General features: G+C 41.3%; 1 protein-coding gene across 5 annotated transcripts in view; it reads right to left on the bottom strand.

Moving 5' to 3' along the window:
• The window catches only part of AMOTL1 (angiomotin like 1), a 138,541-nt gene that overhangs the window by 110,028 nt on the left and 14,718 nt on the right, over nt 1-13,795 (bottom strand). The window lies entirely within an intron of this gene.

Here is a 13,795-nt window from a genome sequence, read left to right as displayed (position 1 = left end):
TCAGGCTGTGCTAAGAACTACTCATTCACTTCATTATATTGGTTTATACTCGCTGCTCTCTGGATCCCTGTTCTGGGGTGCCCAAGCGTGCCCCACAGCACTTCTGCCTGGCTATTTCTGGGCAGCTCTACTGCTTGGAGAAGAGAATGCCAGGTAACTGTGCAGTTGCTGCCCAGGATGTCAGTGGGAGAGTCAGCGCACACCAAGCCTCTCTTATCTGGTGCTCCCTGCCTCTGTTTACCTGCTCACTAGGCCGGGCCTTCAGGGACTCCTCCCTGGATTGTGGCAGTTCCCTAACCAGACTGTCAGCAGTCTCATCAATTCGGGTGGGTTGTGTGTCCTGATTCTGATTCCCCTGATGGGCCCTCCTACTGAGTAAACTGCTCTCAAGATAAAGCCCAAATGTAATCATTTAACAATTATTTATGAAATAACTACTCCATTTAAAGTCATCTACCCTGGTACACACAAAAGAGTACCAAAGAAACTTAGCACACAAAAGAAACTTAGAGTAGCTCACCATCCCTTCAAGGATCTGTTGTCTAAGAAGACAAGCTATGTGAACAGAAAACAGGCAAGCAACAAAGCATGAGATCCAAGTACTGCAGATGCCTGGGAAAGGCGGAGAGAGGCACTAACTTTACACAGAAGGAAGAGCCTGGGAGTGTGGTGGAGTTCAGACACAGCAGGAAGAGGAAAAGGCAGCACTGGGCAAGCAGAGGCAATAGCCAAGAGGGAGATGACAAGGTCTGGGTGCTTGGGAAGAAGTCATAGAGGAAAGAATTTTTACCAGAAAGGAGGAGAAAACAAGGGAAGGCAGAATAACAACATCACAAAAATGTAGGCCTGGAAAGAATCGAAGAAAGTGTCAACCAAACCTTTCACTTGCCGGATGAAGAAGCTCAGGCATAGCTGTTGAATGACTTGTCCAATGTTACAGAACAAGTTTAGTAGCAAAGGCAGGGACAGAAACAACTTCTGCCTCAATGTGCCTTGTATTGCACATTGTGAACCCTGAATTGCAAATTCGGTGCTGAAGTGGTTATCTTATGGACGGTGAAGGGACCACTGATTGACCTAGCATTTGCGTGAATTCAATACAAATTGGGGAAGAAATGATGGATAGAAAAAGAAGAAAGGAAACTAATCTTTACTAATTGCCCACTCCTAGATACTATCCTATATTCTAGGAAGCAGCAGAATTTCCAAGTTACAACCATCAAGTTTAGAACAAAACAGGCATGAGCTGAGTCGGAGCTCCACCATTCAGTAGCTGTGTGACGTTGAGCAAGTTGTCTAACTTCTCTAAACCTCAGTATCCTTTTTGGCAAGATGAAGAAAATAGCATCTCACAGAGTGGTTGTGAAGACTGAATAAAGTAACAAATGTAAAATACTCAGCACAATGCCTGTGGTATTCAACATGCATTTGCTATTATTATTTCAAGAGACTATCTGGGATAGTTGCAGGAAGCAATGATAGGTGAGGTTGATAGAGGTGATAAAAAGGAAATGAGAGATACCATATCTTTGAAGATACCAAATGTCATAAAGAAAGATATCAAATCTTTGAAGCAAGATGTTATTATTCTCATTGACTCATTGTTTATCCGGGGAAAAGGACAAAATAATCAAGTTAACCTAGTGATAGGAAGAATAGATCTTGCAGTGTTAGAAGAATGGATCATTAGGCCAATGACAGATGAAGCACAGTTGAGAAGAGGAAACGGTTTGAGAAAGATGCTGAGTGACTTACTATCATCTGGGCAAGAGGAAACAAGGAACAAGGGACTGGGTGAGAAGTTGAGGACAGAGGTGCAGAGAAAAAGAGAGATGAAGCTTTGAAGATCTGTTCATTTGGAGAATGTCCACAATTGGAAAATAGGGAAAGAAGGAGGGAGAAGAGGAAGAATCTGGAGAAGTAGGAGAGCTGGAAAAACTTAAAGGCATGGAAGTCAGAGGAAGTTTCAAGAAATGGGTCCCTCTATCAAATGCCACAGATTCTTAGACCCACAATGAAGTGCTAGGCACAGCTTGTGGGTTCAAAAATCTTCTGATTCAATCAGGTGGACCTAGCCTAGACTCCTCAAATTAACACCCAGTAATCACATACATGGAAGCACAGGCAGAAAGCACTGCTGGAGGCCAATGTTTCCCTCCTGTGTCTTAATTTCCTCGTCTGTGAATAAGCTCTACATCAAATGCAGAAAACAAATCATCTTTTCAGGCCTTAACTTAGTTCCTGAATCTATTGTTCAGGAACTAAGGCCTGCAAAAAAGACTTTGAATCTGACTAATAAGGAATAACATCTTTCAGTACACTTGGCTGGAGATTCTGATGTCTGGTTTGTGTCAAATGAAAATAAAGTATGTTTACCATAAAAAATGAACACACCTTCACTAACAGCAAGGTAATGAACCAGTCCATATCTGTGCTTTCTTTGGATCTATGCACTCATCCTAAAGGTCAGCATCCTTTCTAAAGTGACCCAAGTTGTCATTCACTCACTCCTAGGAAAGTTAAGAAGATGACGGGCCAATTTTAGTGCTCTTTGGGGCAGCCCAGAGAGCAGTCTTTCACTCAAAACAGGACGAGTACTAGGATGTTCCAGTGATACCAAGCTATTCCCAACAAGCATAGAGGCAGGAAGAATGTTGAGGTAATAGAGGCATCCTGATAGAGGAGAATGAGCAGGGCCTTTACAGTAAGACCTGTTCTATCTAAGTCCATGTTCTATCTATTTCGAGACACAGACAGCCTCAGCTTCCTCCTCTGTAAAATAATAACACTTGCTTCATAAACTTATTGCAAGGGCTAAATGAGATACTACAGGTCAAGTGCTGGGCAAATCTAGGAATTCAGTAAAAGTTAGAAACCCTCCTCTTCTCCAGTAATTTGAAATACCAAGGAATTTAAATACTCCGTTAAAATGCAAATTTCTTTCCCCTCTCACTCTTCTCAGCACCCCTTCTTGACAAACATTTAAAGTCCTTACCAGCTAATACTTTGACTGAATGGGCCCTAAGAATGGGCTTGGGCTTGCAAAGACAGAGAAGCCAAACAGCAAAAGGAGAGTGAATGAACATGACTACATAACGGACAGCAACTACACACAGCCTCACCTGGGACAGGTCACTACAACTGGTAGTTCTCCATTAATGACTGTTGAATGAACAAACCAATGATTGAATGCACCCAGGCTGCTTTGATCAAAATGCTTGTTTTGCTCCTAGAACAAGTAAGGATATTTTTAAAGTTCAAGTTCAAGCACTTTCCGAAGTGTAACTTATGAACCAAAGCATGTAAAAATTTAAATTCCTCATGTTCCACCTCCAAATTTCTGAATCTCAAGGTGCAGTCCTGGAATCCACTCGAAATGACTCCTAGCACATTGAGGTTTCCAGCTGGCTCACTGGGGTTAGTTACAGCGCTCCTGCAATTCTCTTTCAGAAGTATTTACTACATCAGAGTGTAGTATGCTAAAGATAAAAGATGATGGTGAACATACTAGAGATTAGACACAAAGCATTATGGGAGCATAGAAGAATTATGCACAGGGGGAAAAGGGCGGGTTCCAAGAAATCCAGGTGCTGAGAGAAGGAGGAAATTTCTAGCAAAGGCATGGACACAAGGAAGGAAAGCGTATACTGTCATGCTTCTAAACACCTTTTCTTTTAACCTCTTCTTTTTATAAACACCAAATGGTCACATCAACCCCAGAGTTAATAAGCCCCCATATGATCACTAGGTGAGAAGTTTTTTTCCAAGCTTTTCTTTCAGCTCTCTGTTTTACAATGGCAATACAGTAGACCCTTGCACAACACAGGTTTGAACAGTGCAGGTCAACTTACACACAGATCTTCCTCCACCTCTGCCACCCTGAGCCAGCAAGCCCAACCTACCCCTTCTTCCTCCTCCTCAGCCTACTCAATGTGAAGATGACAAGGATGAAGACTTTTATGATGATCATCTCTTCCTCGTGATTTTCTTAATAACATTTTCTTTTCTATAGCTTATTCTTTATTGTAAGAATACAGTATTAATACATATAACGTATGAAATATGTGTTAATCAACTGTTTATATTATCGGTAAGGCTTCCAGTCAACAGTAGGCTATTAGTAGTTAAGTTTTGGGGGAGTCAAAAGTTATATTTGGATTTTCAACTGTATGAGGGGGTCAGCGCCCATGACTCCTGCATTGTTCAAGGGTCAACTCTAGTGTGTTTTTTCTTGCCTTTTTCTAAATATAAAATCATATTCTCAAATAAGCTTCTTCACACAGCACATGTCTCCTCTGAAGATTCTGACACATGCCCTGCCCTGCAAACTGTTGGCAGGAGCATAATTCAGGGAATACCGACAGTGCCTGAAGCAGAGGGTGCTGTGTGTACTTTGTTGTAAGGAGAGCAGAGGGCAAGGGGATGAGCCCTTGTCAGGACCAGATTGACTCAGAGTGAAAGAATGAAAAACAAAAAGGAGGAAAATGTGGAGGGCAAGTGGGAAGATACACAAGGTACATTTGTGTAGTTCTGGAAATATCAGGTGCCTATGGATGAAGAAACTGCCCCTGGAACAAATAAAATGTTATGCAACAGAAGAGTCATTTGAAAATCCCGCTCCATTTGAAGCTTACCAAGGACTCTGTGTGGATTATGAAAAAAGTTTCCCAACAAATATTTATTAAGTACCTACTGAGGACTAGGCTCTGTGCTACCAGGCTACACAGGTGGTTTGGCTGGATTATTAAGTTATAGATCTGAGGCCTGTTTGTCGGGATGTTTTTAGTTTCACACCCATAGTGACACACCAGTCTCTTCTTGCTTGACTGCTTTCTCCTGTAAGCATATTACCTAATATGCACTATAAACACATAATTTTATCTATATAAACACAAGAAACTGAGGATAGATATGCTGATGTCCAGAGAAAATGCACCTGCACCAAGTGGGGTTCAGAAGAAGAATGGAGACGTTGGCCCCAAACAAACCCGGTGTCAGACCCGGACTGAGACAGCTATAAATATAAAGATCCTGGCATGGAATAGATATTCAATACATGATGGTTATTTTAAACATTATTTGCTACCACTACTACAGAAACCTTGGGAGTATTGAAAACTTGTGATACTTCTTTGGCTGATATTATTGCAGGGTTTCTCAACCCTGGCCCTCTGACATTTGGGGCTGATGATTCTTTGTTGTGAGAGACTGCCCAGTGCATTGTAGGGATGGCCTCTACCCACTAGATGCCAGTGGCAACCACCCCCTCTACCTTCATTTGTGAAAACAAAAACTGTCTCCAGACATTGCCAAATGTCCCCTAGGGGGCAAAATTGCCTCTGATTGAGAACCACTGAGTTAGTTGATTAATTGATGTTGCCCATTTGAAAAGAAGCTCCCAAGCTTCTAATCATATTGATCATTCCATTGAGATACTGGGTGAATCCAATTGCATACTAATAGACAGCAGCTTCAGTTCCATCCACCCTACAATATATCATTCTATTATGATTGCTTCCCTTTCCTCTTTTCATGAGCAAAAAATTAATCATGTTTTCCTCTCTGATTTCCATTGATGATATAGACACGTTTTTGTTTCTAAAAATGGAATCATACTGAGTTTCTAAAACAACAACATAAAGCCAATATTAAAAATAAGGATTTTCACAATAGCTGAAGACAATGCAGATCAGAATGTTCACCCTAAAGAACCCTTGTAATCCCCATTTTGAAAGTAATTATTGGATGTTTATACTGAAAACGTACCTTTTCAGTTCATAGATAGAAAGAACAGTGAGAGAAATGACCCTTCCACAATCTGTACAGCAATTTTAGTTCTTCTCTCTCCAGTGTAATATGCACTACAGACCAACAGGTCTTACACCTTTTTAAAAGCCAAGGAAAGACAGAGAAGTGGGGAAATTCTCACCATTCCCAATGGCTCCAGATGCTCCAGATGGTTCCATTCAGGAGAAAAATTTGTTTTACAGCATAAACTCAAAGTGATGGAAGAAGTTAAAATTCATGTCTTAAATATTCTGTAAGTTATTGATCAAGAAATCAGAAAGCATTTATTGCATCTCAGTCATAGAGCCAGTGTCATGAGTATCATGCTAGGTACAAGTCTTCAGAAAAGTCCAAAGTATTGATTGGGAGAGAGAGAGAATAAGTAGAAATAACTAGAAAAAATTAAGTCCTGGTCAGGTGCAGTGGCTCATGCCTGTAATCCCAGCACTTTGGGAGGCCAGGGAGGGCGGATCACTTGAGGTCATAAGTTGGAGACCAGCCTGGTCAACATGGTGAAACCCTGTCTCTACTAAAAATACAAAAATTAGCCGGGCATGGTGGTGGGCACCTGTAATCCCAGCTACTCAGGAGACTGAGGCAGGAGAATCACTGAAACCTGGGAGGCAGAGATCATGTCACTGCACTCCAGCCTGGGCGACAGAGCGAGACTGTCTCCAAAAAAAGAAAAAAGAAAAAATTAAGTCCTAAATAGAGGATTAACTGAAAGCACAACAGAGTTTGAAAGAAGGACGCCGGGCGCGGTGGCTCAAGCCTGTAATCCCAGCACTTTGGGAGGCCGAGACGGGTGTATCACAAGGTCAGGAGATCGAGACCATCCTGGCTAACCCGGTGAAACCCTGTCTCTACTAAAAAATACAAAAAAAAACTAGCCGGGCGAGGTGGTGGGCGCCTGTAGTCCCAGCTACTCAGGAGGCTGAGGCAGGAGAATGGCGTAAATCCGGGAGGCGGAGCCTGCAGTGAGCTGAGATCCGGCCACTGCACTCCAGCCTGGGCGACAGAGCGAGACTCCGTCTCAAAAAAAAAAAAAAAAAAAAAAAAAAAGAAGGCAAAGTATGTGAGAACTATAATGGTTCATTTATTCAGAAATATTGGCAGGGCACATTGACTTTATTCCTGTAATCCCAGTGCTTTGGGACACCAAGGCGAGAAGATCTCTTGACTCCAGGAGCTCAAGAACAGCCTGAGCAACATAGTAAGACCCTGTCTCTACAAAAAAAAAAAAAAAAAATTAAAAATTGACCAGGTGTGGTAGAGTTTGAGGTTACAGTGAGCTAGGATGGCACCATTGCACTCCAGTCTGGGTGACAGAATGACACCCTATTCCCCCAACACCACCAAAAAAATTATTGATTATATTGATAATCCATGTACTCTGCTAGATGCTCGAATACCCTGGTATGGGCTTTGTCTTACTAAAACATATAAATAAGTCTACAGTTACAAACTGGCCTATGTGCAATGAAGAAAAGGAGCAGACTGAGAGTGCAATAACAGAGGGGTTAACAACTAGGGAGAAAGTGGCCATTTAGAGAGGATGAAAAGGGAAGCCTTCTCCAAGGAGATATGTAAGTAAAGACCGAAAAGACAAGAAGGTGTGGCCACATAAAGGAGGCAGGAAGAGCATTCCAGGCCAAGCAAATATCGTGTGCAAAGGTCTTGTGGCAGAAAAGTTCTCAGAAAGTTCCAGGAAGGAGGCAAAGGAAGTACAGTCCCTGCAGGTACCCTGTGCTAAGGATGCAGGGATGGCCGAGGAAAGCTCTTTAGGAATGTTACTTGTCTCCTTTACCTGGGTATCTGGGAATGGCCCCTTTCTATTCAACCTATATGATGTAAGGTATATACAATAGGGGCTTCAAATTAAATAGAGGAGAGAAAGAGAACATAAGAAAATGGCCAGTTTGGGATAAACAACAATAAAAAGATTAAATGGAAACAACCTGAAAGTAAACTCCACAGTCTATATATTTGATTACAATATCTACCCAAAGGATACAGCCTCTTTAGAGCTTTGACTGAGTCCTGTTGAAAACAGGAGAAGACTCAGAATCTTCAGTGCCATTAGGGCTGTAGTTCTTAAACTTTAGCTGTATCAGTATCACCTGAAGGGCTTGGTAAAACACAGATTGCTGGGCCCCACTCCAGAGTTTCTGATTCGGTAGGCCTGGATGGGGCCCAATAATTTGCATTTGCAAGTTCTCTGATGGTGCTGATGCTGCTTGTCCATGGACAACACTTCGAGGGCCTATTTTCTATAGACTCAGAATCTCAACCTAAATAACGCAGCAGGCACATGATATTGTAGGAGAAGAAAGACCATAATCCAGTTTTCTGTGTTGAACTAGCACATATGGAGTGTCTCCTCTGAACCAGATTATTTCATTCATTATCTCATTCCGTCAGTATGGTAGATATCATTACCCATGTGTTACCCATGTGGACTGGAGGCTAGGCAAGGTCCTGTCAATTACCTGAGATCACATGGCTAATAAGTGACAGAGCCAAGATTCAAGTCTGTTTTTTACAGAGCTCTTGCCTTTTTTTTTTTTTTTTTGCACCTAAATGATGAAAAACTTTATTCTGCATCAAGGTATCGGAAAATGAAGCTGCATTTGGGGGCACATTATAGATGAGGAATGATTCATATATGGTGAGTACAAAACTCAATTATAGAATTATTTCTCAGCTAGTACCAGATACTCCAAACTACAAATGCTTAAATAAAAGTAAGATACGATTTGCCATACTAAAAGTCTAGAAGTGAAATATGACAGAATTTAAACCAGCAGATATAAATGCAGCACCTATGTGTATATTTTTTAAAAATCAAATATTGGGGAAAAAAATCAAATATTGAGAAAAGCTCTGGCCTTAAACACATCTCACCTGAAATTCAACCAGAAAGCCAGTCCATGATTTTAGCAAATTTTAATTCATTGTATGAAAAAAAAAAATTATGAATGCTAGGTGAATCCAGTGACAAAAAGGGCACCTTTTTGGTTAAAACCACAAAAGAAATTTGTTTTCTGAGAACATTAATGAAAATATTTTAAGTCATTTTCAAAATGTCTAATTGATATCATCTTCAGAAAAAAATATATCTAGTCTGGATAGAAATTCATCTTGAAATAAGAATGAGGCAGAATTTTTTTTTAAGGGTTATGTATATATATGCCCTTCAGATCAGTGTAACATGACTGTGATCATCTTACAAACAAAACTCAAAATCAATTCAGAGAGCAGCGTGGCCTTGGAGACCACCCACACCCAACACAGTTGTACATACTAGGCTTTGCTATCAAGTTAAGGAGTGAGCAAATGAGTTCAGTGTCAAAGGTCATGTTTTCACAGTCATTCAAATTATATTGCAAAACCTTTTCTTGTATTCTCTACTTTTTGACATTTTTTTTCAAAAAACTGATTGCAGAGTATACAGGAATCCTGCTATACTTTATATACTACTTTAGGTGTAGTCTAATTTTTTTTTAAAATTTATCATTGCTTAAAAATCTTCAAAATAGCTTAGTGAGGCTCACAACAGCGCTGGCCACATGGAGTAGCCTTTTGTTGCCTTTAAACACTGTCACACCATCTATGACTGTCCCATTGGTCTGAAGTGTACTGGCAAACTAAGCATCCTGTAAGACAAGCTAAAATTTGCTTTTTGCTAATCACTTGAAAGTCCTGCATCTCTTCATTGATGTACTTTCTCTAGGTATTGATAGGCAAAAGCACAAAGCATTTATTATGCATTCAATCATGTAGCTAAACAAAAAACTGAAGTCTCCTGAAGCTACTTAAACCAGCCGTTCCAAAACCTCCTGCCACCACTTTGTTCTGTTGGTACCATCAAAAACTTTCTCAACTATAAATGAAAGAATAAATGGTAGTGCTGCTCTCCAGATATTAGGCACTGCTCCATATCTTTGAACATTTGATTTTTTAGCTAATGACTGTGTCAAAAGCCTCAAAAATCCCTGAAATTAATTTGAAATTAATTAAATGAAATTAACAGATCCAAGATTCAAGTCTGTTTTTGCAAAACTCTTGCCTTTTTTGTTTTTGTTTTTGTTTTTTTTGAGATGGAGTCTCACTCTATTGCCCAGGCTGGAGTGCAGTAGTGCAGTCTTGGTGCACTGCAACTTCTGCCTCCCTGGTTCAAGTTATTCTCCTGTCATCCTCCCAAGTAGCTAGGATTACAGGCATGTGCCACCATGCTCAGCTAAATTTTGTATTTTTGGTAGAGACGGGGTTTCATCATGTTGGTCAAGCTGGTCTTGAACTCCTGACCTCAGGTGATCCATCTGCCTCAGCCTACCTAAGTGCTGGGATTACAGGCATGAGCAGCTCTTGCTCTTAACCACTATTTTATGTTGCCTCCCGTCTCATGGGCACAAGAAATATGTTTCCTGACTCCAGACCTTACTTCCCGACTGGAAAGCACTCTGAGGCCTGCCCCATTGTGGTTAGTGATGAATCTAGACAGTTTTCACAGACTCCTGAGGACTCTTAGTGGCCTCAATTTGCTGCTAAGCTCTTCCCTTTCCTTATGGGAGACACTAAGAGCTATTTATTAAGCCTCCATGTAAACATTACGCTAGGCAGGTTATAGGCACTCTCTCTTTTTAAACCACCAGAGGCTGTTTCCTCTCTGTGGGAGGCAGTTACAGATTTTAAAACACAGGCTTAGCAGTCAGATGGGCCTGGAATCACCCCTTCTGCCACTTATTAGTCCTATGATGTTGGCCGAACAATTTAAACTTCTGTAAAGCCGTTTTTGTCATTTCATAAGCAGTGGTTACAATAGTATCTACCTCAAAAGACTGTGAGAAATTCATGAGTAAATTACATGTAAAGCTCTTAGTCCAGTGCTTAACTTGCAGCAGGTGTTCTAGAAACATTAACTATTATTAACCTGTTAGCCATTTTCTTACAAAATATGATCATTTTGGTGGAGTTTTAATTATTGCTGTGCTAGACTGTGCTAGACACATAGTTTCTTTTTGTTTATATTTCCTGAATTTTGGGCAGATCTAGGAAACATGAATAATTGTCATCTTGATTTGAGCTCTCCATCTCCCCACCCCCACAAATAGGAAAAATATTTCAAGGTACCATAATAGACAAAACAGAAAAAAATTGGGCTAGGTTAGGTATTTTACATAAATTAATAATTATAACTATACCCTAATGAATATTAATTAACTGATTGATATAAACTCAGACAGGGGAGTCAAAATCAAGGGGTCTAATGATCCCACAATGCCAAGTATTGGCCAAGCTATATGTGAAGTGATGTGCTCATGTCTTAGTGCCAAATTTTAAGTGAAGTGTTTCTCAGCTAGAAAGCACTCAGAAGGTGTTGAGCAGGATGGGAATGAATGGGGAAACTGGGTCATATCTGGTGTAGAAAACAGAAGATTAAGACATTATATAATGACAACCTTCAAATATTTCAAAATCTTTTAGAAAGAAATGAGGAAGCCGGGCACGGTGGCTCACGCCTGTAATCCCAGCACTTTGGGAGGCCAAGGTGGGCGGATCACAAGGTCAGGAGATCGAGACCATGGTGAAACCCCGTCTCTACTAAAAATAAAAAAAATGAGCCAGGCGCAGTGGCGGGCACCTGTAGTCCCAGCTACTCGGGAGGTTGAGGCAGGAGAATGGTGTAAACCCAGGAAGCGGAGCTTGCAGTGAGCCGAGATTATGCCACTGCACTTCAGCCTGGGCGACAGAGCGAGACTCTGTCTCAAAAAAAAAAAAAAAAAAAAAAAAGAAAGAAATGAGGAATAGACATTCTATATTTGCTCTGTAACACTATATAGCAATAATGTTTTTCAAACAGTAGTTGGTCACCCAATTGTGGGTCATGAAATCAATTTAACAGGGTCCTGACCAGCATTTTAAATAAATGAAATAGAATATAATAGGAAACACCAGATGCAGCCAAATAAGAGTAATTGCTATTCCATGAAATTCTGTTTAGTTGTATTTATATTTGTATTTATATTTGTATTTGTGTTTGTGGGTCTAAACATAAAATATATCCTTATGTTGGGTCATAATAATGATATGGGAGGAGGGCAGGGAAGTTCTGGGTAGAGATGGGCGGGGTCCCTGGCAAGAGCTCCATCCTCAGGCCTGTGCCCACAAACCTAAATGAGGACAGGCATTTCTGGTTTTGCACCCAAAAAGTTGCTTTTGGCCTGCCACGCCCCCCATCCTGTGCCCATAAAAACCCAAGACCCTAACAGGCACAGACACAAGCAGCTGGACGTTGAGAGGAGCAGAAGAACACACCAACAGACACCACCAGACACTGCAGGCCATCGACAGCAGAATTTGGTTGGGGGCAGTCAGAGGAGAGTCTGGCTGCTGGGCAGCCTGACTCCAGGGGAAGGTCACTTTCCAACTCCATCCCCCTTCTGGCTTCCCATCCACCTCATTCAGAGCTACCTGCACTCAATAAAACCTTGCACCCATCCTCCAAGCCCACTTGCGATCTAATTTTTCTGGTACACTAGGGCAAGAATCCAGGATACAGAAAGCCCTCTGTCCTTGCGATAAGGCAGAGGGTCTAACTGAGCTGATTAACACAAGCGGCCTGCAGATAGCAAAACTGACAGAGCACACTGTAACACACACCCACTGGGGCTTTGGGAGCTGTAAACACTCAACCCTAGATGCTGCCCTGGGGCTGGAGCCCAAAAAAACGCTCCCCACAACCTGCCTGTCTGCATGCTCCCTCTAGGAGTTTGAGCAGCGGGGCACTGAAGAAGCGAGCCACGCCTCTGTCGCAGGCCCTGTGACCGGGATATGGGAACTCCTCCCATTTCAGTAAAATAAACGTTTGAAAGCTCTAGAAGGCAAAACATGGACAACTGTGTGTAAGAAACAGTAAGCCAGGTTTCCGCTCTCTATAAAGAAATCTTTATAATAATGATCACTGTGTAACAATAGACCAGGTTTTCTCAGGAAGCAGGAGCCCCTCCCCCATTCACACAACACCCCCTCAGAAGATGTTCTAGCAGAGGCCGAGTGATGATGCGTTAAGGAGGACGGCATTGGGTGTTCCCTGCAATGAGGACACTAAGATGCTCTGACTCTCCAAAATGGAGTCAATCAGACATGAGCTTCTGCTAAAAGAAAGAATGGAAGAAGATCAAAACCTTAACATTCAGAGCCCAGAAGCCAAATAACCAGTCCAGGAGCAGGCAGTCTTCTGTGTTTGTACATTGTGCACAGTGGAGCATCAAATCCCTGAAGTTGTTTAGGATTTCTACCGTAGGAAGGGTTAATTTCAAGCATCCATTTTCTAACTGAGGTGATAAAATAATATGCATAGCAGCAATCAAGTCTCATTGATGTAAGCACCTAAATGGAATCAAGTGGCAACTGAATACCTGGTGACATGGAACTGAGTCATCACTTATCACACCTACTAAGAGCAAGTGGAGTCAAGTGGCAACTGAATACCTGGTGATATGGAACTGAGTCACCATTTATTACACCTACTAAGAGCAAGCCAAAATCCAATGCAAAGGGCAGAGCATCCCCAGATACTGCTCCTACAGCTAGGGCTGCCAGATGAAACACCATTTGGATCTGAATTGAAATTATCTGCTTATCTGAAGACAAACAACAAAATATTTTAGTATTATATGTCCAAAATATTGCAGTGGACATATTTATACTAAAAAAATTATTCACTGTTTATCTGAAATTCAAATTTAACTGGGTCTCCTGTGTTTTATTTCCTAAGTCTGGCAAATACCAACCTACCTACACTAGGTTATATCTCTAAAATTACTTTAGAGGAGACTTTAGTCTCTCATTTGATAAAGAGTGTGGAATGCCAGCTCTAAGAAGCTGATAGTAGTAAAAAGCAATACTGATAAGGATGGAAAAAGGAGTGAAATGCAAGTGAGCATGGTGTAACAGCTTTGTCCCACTGAATGGTACAAAGCCAGATTTAAGGACTTTTTAAGAG

Source organism: Chlorocebus sabaeus, chromosome 1, assembly GCF_047675955.1.
Source record: "Chlorocebus sabaeus isolate Y175 chromosome 1, mChlSab1.0.hap1, whole genome shotgun sequence".
Classification (NCBI taxonomy): Eukaryota; Metazoa; Chordata; class Mammalia; order Primates; family Cercopithecidae; genus Chlorocebus; species Chlorocebus sabaeus.
Note: the sequence above shows the minus strand (reverse complement) of the source record. Positions and strands in the feature narration are given on the sequence as shown.